Here is an 8962-nt window from a genome sequence, read left to right as displayed (position 1 = left end):
AATAAGATTTAATTGAATAGTTGGATCTTGGTAACAAAGGCCTTGATGTGCGCATACAACTGCCTCACTAAAGCATATTTTCCTTGTAGGCTGGTGTTTAGCGCATTCAAGTGTGTTGTGATATCCATATTCAGCCTTGATATCTTGAAGAAACTGCTAAGGCACATGCATTTGATGTGGTTTTCCAGGAAAAAATATTCTTATTCCATCTCTCTTGAAATCGCCGGTTCTCACTGTCAACTTTGCACTTTTTTGCTGTAGACATTACTAAATGTCATTCTGTACATTAATTAGCAGGTCCAGTCAGAGAAACTGGCTCTTAAGTTTAGCTAACTTTGAAAACACAGTGGAATAACGTACTGTGAATTTACTTACTGCTGCCACCGCCAGGCGAAAGGAAAAACTGCACTGTGCCGGCGGGCCACTAATAATGTATTCATAAGAGTGATTCGACAGGCCACTTAAAATCAGTCCGCGGGCCACATTTGGCCCGAGGTCCGGACTTTGGACACCCCTGTCCAGGGGTGTAAAGAGTACTAAAAATCCCTACTCAAGTACAAGTACTGTTACTGTAGAAATAATTTACTCAAGAGATAATTTACTGTTACTGTAGAGATAATTTACTCTAATTTACACAAGTAAATGAGTAGTTTATTAAAAACTACTTAGGTACCGAGTTACTTAGTTACTTTTTCATATTTCCGCTGACACTGTTTAATTAAGCTCATTTAAAAGAAAAGAAAATTCAAATTTATGAGTAGATTGCTTAATTAATAAGGTAATTTTAGTGAGAGTCCTGCTGCCCATCAGCTCCCTGGACTCTTGCTTATGTTAATAGGTGTGAACCTACAGAAAGTAAACACATTCGCAGTCTTCCAACTGTAATTTTTCACCGATATCAGTTCAGAACTTTTCTACCATTAAAATCAGCAGCAACATCAGCAATTTACTCAGCTTTGATTTTTACTGTAATATATTTCACTAGCAAGCACGCTGATCACTTCACATAGAATCAGACATTATTACTGCATTTCAGAGTTATACAGCCACACAGCTTTTAGCAGGGAGAGGGAGAGAGGGAGAGAGAGATAGAGAGATAGAGTAGAGAGAGAGAGAGAGAGAGAGAGAGAGAGAGAGACGGGGAGGGATCAGATCAGCCCAGTCAGCTTAAAGAACGACAGCGCGACAGAATCACCGCTCAGAGTTGATGAAGAACCTGTATTAGACTACATTTCTTGTCTCACAGCCGTAAACGACCATTTTTCTCCAAACAGCAGCTAAACTAGCCTGTATAAATGGGTAAACTGTAGACTGTGGGTGACACCTGTTAACTAAAGTAGCCGAAAGGCACTTGTAATAAAATACGCAACAGATTTCAAGTTTAATAAACAGAAGCGATATAAAAGAAAGAAGAAATCCGTAAATACGGTACCTGTTTAGCTTGGATCAGCTAGCCTGGCTAATGCTGCTTCAGGCTGGAGTCAAGTTGTAGGAGTGGATCTCAGCAGGTTTCATGTTTGGCCACTGTTAATAATGCCATTTTCCTTAGTTCATGTGAAAATGAACACAGTTGACTGTTTGGATGCAGTCTGTTCCTCATGTGTGCTGGTTTAGTTATCCTCTGCCCTTCTCCATTAATCTGGAAATCTCTGTAGTGTTTTTCTTGCCAGAGCTGCTGTTTTTTGATTGGTGAATCTTTTACATTTAACCGCCCTTCGTTCGTACTGGTTTTTGAGCAGATACGCTCATCATTTATTTTTACTCTGTAATGTTATGAAAATTAAAGTAGCTGAGTAAAAGTATTTCATTAAAAATGAACTTAAGTAAGAGTAAAAATACTATGATTTAATTCTACTCAAAAAAGTACCATTACAAGGAAAACTGTACTCAATTACAGTAACGAGAGTAAATATTATTCATTACTTACACCTCTGCCCTCTGTCATAGATGCACAAAGGTGTTTTTGGCCCTCAGCAAGGACTACTGCCCCACCCGCGGAGGACTCGACAGCCAACCACAATTGAACTGAGCAGTTCTATGCAATTCAACATTCCAACTAATTACACATGAAAATAACTGGGGGTGGAAATTTTCTTCTTCCCTCCATCCTGCAGAAGGTGAGCATCACAGACACATATCTTTAAGTATGAATTTGCTCTGTTAGTCATGAACTGCACCAATATGTTATACCTCAACTAGCATAACTAACTAGTTTAGCTAGCCAGCTAGACCATACTAAACAATACTCATCTCTTTTCCTTTAAGAAAAGCCTTGAAACTGTATGCAAATGGTCAAATAATTACATCAAATCTCAAGTGTGTTGAGAAATTAGCAAATAATGGTGAATAAATGGAGGCAAAGCTGTGGATTGGGAGCTAATTACCACTGGTTAAGTATACTATGAGCCTCTGAGGCTGGTAGTATTTGATAGATGCCTTTAATACTCATGTAGTACTAAATACTGACAGATAAGAGCTATCGTAATGTATTTAGCAGGATCCTAACTATTAATGGTTTCCTACAAGACATAAAAGCAATGCTGAATGCTGCCACATATGTTGTTTAGCACAGGGTTGGGATAGCTACTGAAAAATTTATAGTTAGCTACTTTGTAGCTACTTTCCCAAAATTTGTAGCTAGCTACAATTTAGCTTTTCCAGAAAAAGCAGTGGCTACTTTTTGAGAAGTAGTGTACGACTTTAGTTACTTTCAAAGCGCGATTGTCAGAATGTTTGTGAATATCCACCTGACACACCAAACAAGCCCAACTGAAAGTGTGAACAAGACACTGCATTTAATCATGTGCCAAAACGAAACATACAATTACAAAGCTGCAAATATACAAGAAGATCACCAAAAAGTAAGTTTAAGTGTAAGCAACTATCAAACTTACACAACCAAAGGCATGATATCCAACAAAAATTTCGACTAAGTAAAGGCAAAATCAATCATTCCAGGTTTTTCCTAACAATTAAACAAAAAAAACATATACAAACCAAACAATTTTGTGCAAAGCACTGTCAACTATTGAAATAAAACTGCTCCAATTTAAACATTTCAGCAAGATATTTACAGACATGACATTCAGAGTCCTTTGTTAAACTTCAGCAACACTTTAGCCTCAAAACTCTTATCAATGACCCTGGCTCTGTTTGGGGTGAGAATCAGGCCTGAATATTCTCTCCACTGCTGCAGAGCTGCTGCAGCTCCACAGCAGAATTAGATTTTAGGTAAAATAACAATCTTCCTTTGCTGTAAAACCGTTGTAACATACAGCTCTAACACAGTTTTCACAAGAAATGGTCTTAAACACTGGAGTTATGTGATATGTTATGTGTTTTGTTATGTTATTCCCGAATCTCAAACATACACCGATCAGGCATAACATTATGACCACCTCCTTGTTTCTGCACTCATTGTCCATTTTATCAGCTCCACTTACTATATAGGAGCACTTTGTGGTTCTACAATTACAGACTGTAGTCCATCTGTTTCTCTGCATACTTTGTTAGCCCCCTTTTATCCTGTTCTTCAGTGGTCAGGACCCCCATGGACCCTCACAGAGCAGGTACTATTTGGGTGGTGGATCATTCTCAGCACTGCAGTAACACTGATGTGGTGGTGGTGTGTTAGTGTGTGTTGCACTGGTCTGAGTGGATCAGACACAGCAGTGCTGCTGGAGTTTTTAAACACCTCAGTGTCACTGCTGGACTGAGAATAGTCCATCAACCAAAAATATCCTGCCAACAGCGTCCTGTGACCACTGATGAAGGACTAGAGGATGACCAACACATACTGTGCAGCAGCAGATGAGCTATTGTCTCTGACTTTACATCTACAAGGTGGACTGACAAGGTAGGAGTGTCTAATAGAGTGGACAGTGAGTGGACACAGTGTTTAAAAACTCCAGCATCACTTCTGTGTCTGATCCACTCATACCAGCACAACACACACTAACACACCACCACCACGTCAGTGTTACTGCAGCGCTGAGAATGATCCACCACCCAAATAGTACCTGCTCTGTGAGAGTCCTGACCACTGAAGAGCAGCGTAAAAGGGGGCTAACAAAGTATGCAGAGAAAGAGATGGACTACAGTCTGTAATTGCAGAGCTACAAAGTGCACCTATATAGTATATATATACTATATAGCTGGTAAAATGGACAATGAGCATAGATACAAGGAGGTGGTCATAATGTTATGCCTGATCGGTGTATATACAAATGCAGTTTTATACTGCACTATGCTTTTACTTTACAAATATGTTTTAAATGTGTTTACAAGTGTGTCATGGTAGATAAGGACCTTAAAGAGATCAATGCTGTACGCAATGTATTTCCTTATGCCATCAGAAGCTGATGAAGCCAAAAGTTATGATGTTAATCTCATTACAGTGCAATGTCAATGCCCAGTGTCTGAAGGAGGAAATTTATGTAAACATATTGCATTTGTTCAGATGATTCATAGGCAAAATAACACAGATATTAATACGATTAGGAAAGAGGAACTACACTCATTATTAGCACAACAGGTTTTTTGTTTGGACAAAGAACATCTATATGTTAACAGTTCAGGGGGCTTTGAGGTTGTTAATTTGCAAGCTAAGCAATGTACTTGTTTAGCAAATAGCCTTGGAGAAATATGTATATGTTTGAGGCTATCAGAGATTCTGTTTGGGCTTACTGAGCCACAAACTGACAACAGCATGCAAAAAGAAAATGATGAAAGAGTTGATATATGATCTCAAGGACTGGTGTGAGAGTTCAGACTACAGAGAGATGCCTGAAATACACACTGCAGTCCAGCATGCTCATATGCTTGCCTTTGGGCAGTATGTTAAGACAAGCCAGAAGGAAAAATTACAAGATTGCATGACTACAGACAAAAAATTTAACTTGCAAAACGTGCCGTTCATAACACACAAAACTATAACTAAAAACCGAAAATAACAGGTCATCATGCTGTATACATACACAGGCCAGATTCAAAGTTCCAGGTTCGTTCTTTAAAGAAGGAAAAATAAAGTACAAACCCAGAACAGTGCTCAGGTAAATGGACTGTTCTAGGATAGCTGATGTTGATAGATGTTTGAATTACTTAAAGGAAAAACAGTACAGTGTTCGGCTAAATAATCTGTTCTAATTTAGCAATTTATGAACTACTTAAAGGAAAGACGGTACAGTGCTCAGGTAAATAATCTGTACTAGTTTAGCAATTTATTAACTAAAGGAAAAACAGTACAGTGCACAGGTAAATAATCTGTTCCTGTTTAGCAGTTTATTAACTAATCAAAGGAAAAACAGTACAGTGCTCAGGTAAATAATCTGTTCCAGTTTAGATCTAACCAATAAGGTTTTTGGGAGAGCCCATTGCGCAAAATTTTGGCCAATCAGTGGCCAAGTAGACATGGCCCTCGGTTTTTTCTCCTTCTCCTTTCTATCTGTACCTGAAGAAAGACAGAGAGACACGCAGAAGGTTCTCAGCTTGATCACTTAGGCTTAAACTGAGAAAAACCAAGAGTAACTGCTTCTAACTAGAGAAATTTGCAGTTAAAGAATTGTTTATGGTTGAAAACAGAGTATTATGACTTTCTAAAAGCCTGCAAAGAAGAGGAAAAGTTGTCACTTACCAGAAATAGTTGGGCTCTTCCAGCAGTCATTCCCGTAGAGTTGCTTTGGAGGGAGAACTTCATTTACACCTGCAATAAAAAACAAACATACCGGATTGGATTCAGTGAGTGTGAAGTATGAATTCGTATATGTATTTTTTTGACTAAAATAGCCAAAATAACTGAGAATAAAAGAGTAGTGCTAATTAGCTTAGCGATCGTGACCACGTTGTAGCTTAAGCCAAGCTAAGCTAAAGCTAAGCTAACCCTATTGAATGCAATGGGAACAGTGACTAAGCTAGGCTAAGCTAATGCTATTGAGTGTAAACTAGTGGCTAAGCTAACACTATTGAGTGTAAACTAGTGGCTAAGTTATAGCCACGTGTGTGTTTATGGGAAAGTGGAACTATAATGTGAGTTTACAGAGTCTGTTCCCATGTAAACAGGTCAGTTTTTTTTGCTGGGAAAAGATTGAATTCTGAGAACATTCTTCACATCATCCAACTGAATGCTACTGGTGCACTGAAGGGGACGAGATGGCGAGCCAAGCCCTGTTAAGGACCACACAACCAAAACTTGAGTTTGAGTATTCCTTTTTGCTGGACTTTGTTCCACTGATCATTCTTATTTACTAGTTCACTAACTTTTTGATATTTGATATTTGAACTTTGAGACTGAACTTTGATGCTCGAGTGAATACATTCTGGGAAAAAAAAAACTTAATTTACTTTAAAGCAAAGAGAGAGAATTTCATTTTACTTTAAGGTACTTATTCCTTGCTATTTGATAGTTCTTTGATATTTCTTTTTTTTTTCATCCTTGTTAATGTCATTAACAATTGTTGGATTGTGTTTGTTGATGCTTAAATCTACAATTTCAAGGTAAGGTGATTTTGAACTAAATAACCTAAAGGGTATTTCAAAGAAAAGCTGACGTTAAACCAATAATAGCTAAAGTTAAACCAATAAAAAGTAATAGTTTCTATCTTTAAATAGGAAATAAAATCTAAACTCTAAAATGAAATAACAAAATAGTATACTTACCTCAACCCACTGAACCAAATGTAAACTGAACCTAGAACAAAAGCAATTAGTTGTTAAAATAATTATAAAAAGGTTACACTATTGTATACTTATCTGAGGACTGAATAACCAAACCTGAAATAGACAACAGAGGTGATTAATATAGATCAATAACACTGAGTAACTTGGGTATAAAAGAAAAAAAGAAAAAGAAAAAAAGAAAGAGAAAAAAAAGTGTGATTTTGCACTTTGAATGAGTTGTACATTGTTTATTTTATTTGGGGAAGTTTCTGTACATTGATTTATTTATTTTATTCATTTTATTCCTGAAAGAAAAAGAACCTTTGCTACATTGAAGAAATTTACATCATATTTTCTCAATACAGTACATAAATTGCCATATATCTGGTCTCGTGTCTCATGTCTGTTGCTTCATGAGCAAACCTAACTGGTCCATTAGTCAGTTCAGCTTCTGTACAGGTAACTCACAAAATATGTGCCATGCACACATGTCTAGAGTACTTCCGATTACACTTAGCCCAAACCTTTTTTCATTTATAAGTTACAAGACTGTTTCTTACTTGAATTCATGTTCAAGTTTTTCAACTGCAACCGCTGGATTACTATGGTCAACCACTGATATTTCCGAGAACCTAATGTTGTTTGCAAGTCAGCCAACACTTTGAGCCTCACCTTCAAAAAATAAAATGGACTTTGTTGGAGGGCTACTTCTGACAGCAAAGATAAAGACCACCTAGTTATTTTTTGTGTTAATATTGTGTCTTTAAATAAAGCATATTGATGCGTCTAAAGCATCTGCCTCTGTCTACAACAGGGTTCTTCAATTTCTGTTCCTTGACCCTGTGTCTAGTTTGGTGATTTCCCTGTTCAAACGCCTCTACTAAACCTGGCAATTAACAGGCGAGTTGAATCAGGTGTGTTTGAGCAGGGAAGTCACCAAACTGTGCTGGACACTAGCCTTCAGAGTTGAAGTGCCTAGAGTCTAGGGCTTCCTGTTCTGTGTTCACAGTACCCTCAGACAGTTTACTGCACATTGATGTCACTGATGTTGTTGGCCCTAGTAGAACTCCAATGCTTTTAAGCTCCTCTTTAAGGCACATCTTTTTGTTTGTGTCCACCTGCAAATATGCCACTATTGAGTTCAAAGACATGTTTTCTGGTGGCCCAGCTCTTTGCCTGACCTCTCCAACTGACACTAGGTATCTTTATTGGGAAAGATGTTAGATTAAACAATATGCAGCATTAAAACCTAAACAGTCATTTTCTGTGATTATGATTATGTGTTTCAATATGCCTTGATTATAAACTATTTCATCATACTCCTTTCTAGATGATATATACTCCTACACTGTCAATATGATCTCCTATCCATTTACTTGCTTTGTATTTATTCATTGAAAGGCCCAAATAAACCCCCTGTTACGTTCCTGCCTAAGGGTATAAGGCCAGAAAATGGTAGTACAGTGGGGTGTATGATAAACCACACAAGGTATTGCCCAGTTCAAAGTGTATTTACAATTATTTACAACTATTTACAAAGAAACAAGCCATCTCTCCAGGGGTAAGCCAGGCCAAAATAACAAACAAAACCCACTCTAACTCCACCCACAAATCTAACTAGCCTAATCAAACCAAAATCAAACAAAAGACAGGCAACTAACCTAACTCCCTAACTTAAAATGACAGACAGGAGAAAAAAGGTATATACAACGAAAATGGCACTTACCCCCTTCTGGCACAGTCACAATGAACAGAGACACTATTGACACACAGTCTATCAAATACAAAACAACAGCAAACACCCACACAGCCAACACAACAGCTCAAGACAAAATTGTCATTCTCATATTCTCATATTCATATTCATATTCATATTCATTCATTCATTCATTCTCATTCTCATTCTCATTCTCTCTCTCTCTCTCTCTCTCTCTCTCTCTCTCTCTCTCTCTCTCTCTCTCTCTCTCTCTCTCTCTCTCTCTCTTTTTCCCGCCATTTTATCAGCTTCCTGGAAGGGCTTCTGTGGCAGCCTTCAGGATTAGCTCCACCTAGTGACATGGAGGGATACACAAACAGACACAGAGAAAAACACAGAAAGAACAAGACACCTAGCTACAGCTGTAACACCCCCAAATAATTTGGTTTGCAAGTACATACCTTCTTTTCCTATGCCCAAAACTGAGTAGAAGGATACTTTCCACCTCTTTAAAAACACAGGTAGGGTCCTTCGGGGCAGAGTTGATGTTTATGTTGGTAGGGAGTGCATTTGTGTCTGTTAGTGTGTCCATGCTACTGTCAGAAGTAAGGT

At 37.9% G+C, this 8962-nt stretch overlaps 1 long non-coding RNA gene across 1 annotated transcript; it reads right to left on the bottom strand.

The window, feature by feature from the left end:
- Positions 1–5648: 5648 nt before the first annotated feature.
- LOC118815035 lies at positions 5649–8493 on the bottom strand. The gene is made up of 3 exons (XR_005007776.1): positions 8381–8493; positions 6655–6685; positions 5649–5701 (listed from the first exon to the last, which is right to left on the bottom strand). It is a non-coding gene; the product is annotated as an uncharacterized LOC118815035 (long non-coding RNA).
- Between the last annotated feature and the right edge of the window lie 469 nt (positions 8494–8962).

The sequence above is a fragment of the Colossoma macropomum genome, unplaced genomic scaffold, assembly GCF_904425465.1.
Source record: "Colossoma macropomum unplaced genomic scaffold, Colossoma_macropomum, whole genome shotgun sequence".
Classification (NCBI taxonomy): domain Eukaryota; kingdom Metazoa; phylum Chordata; class Actinopteri; order Characiformes; family Serrasalmidae; genus Colossoma; species Colossoma macropomum.
Note: the sequence above shows the minus strand (reverse complement) of the source record. Positions and strands in the feature narration are given on the sequence as shown.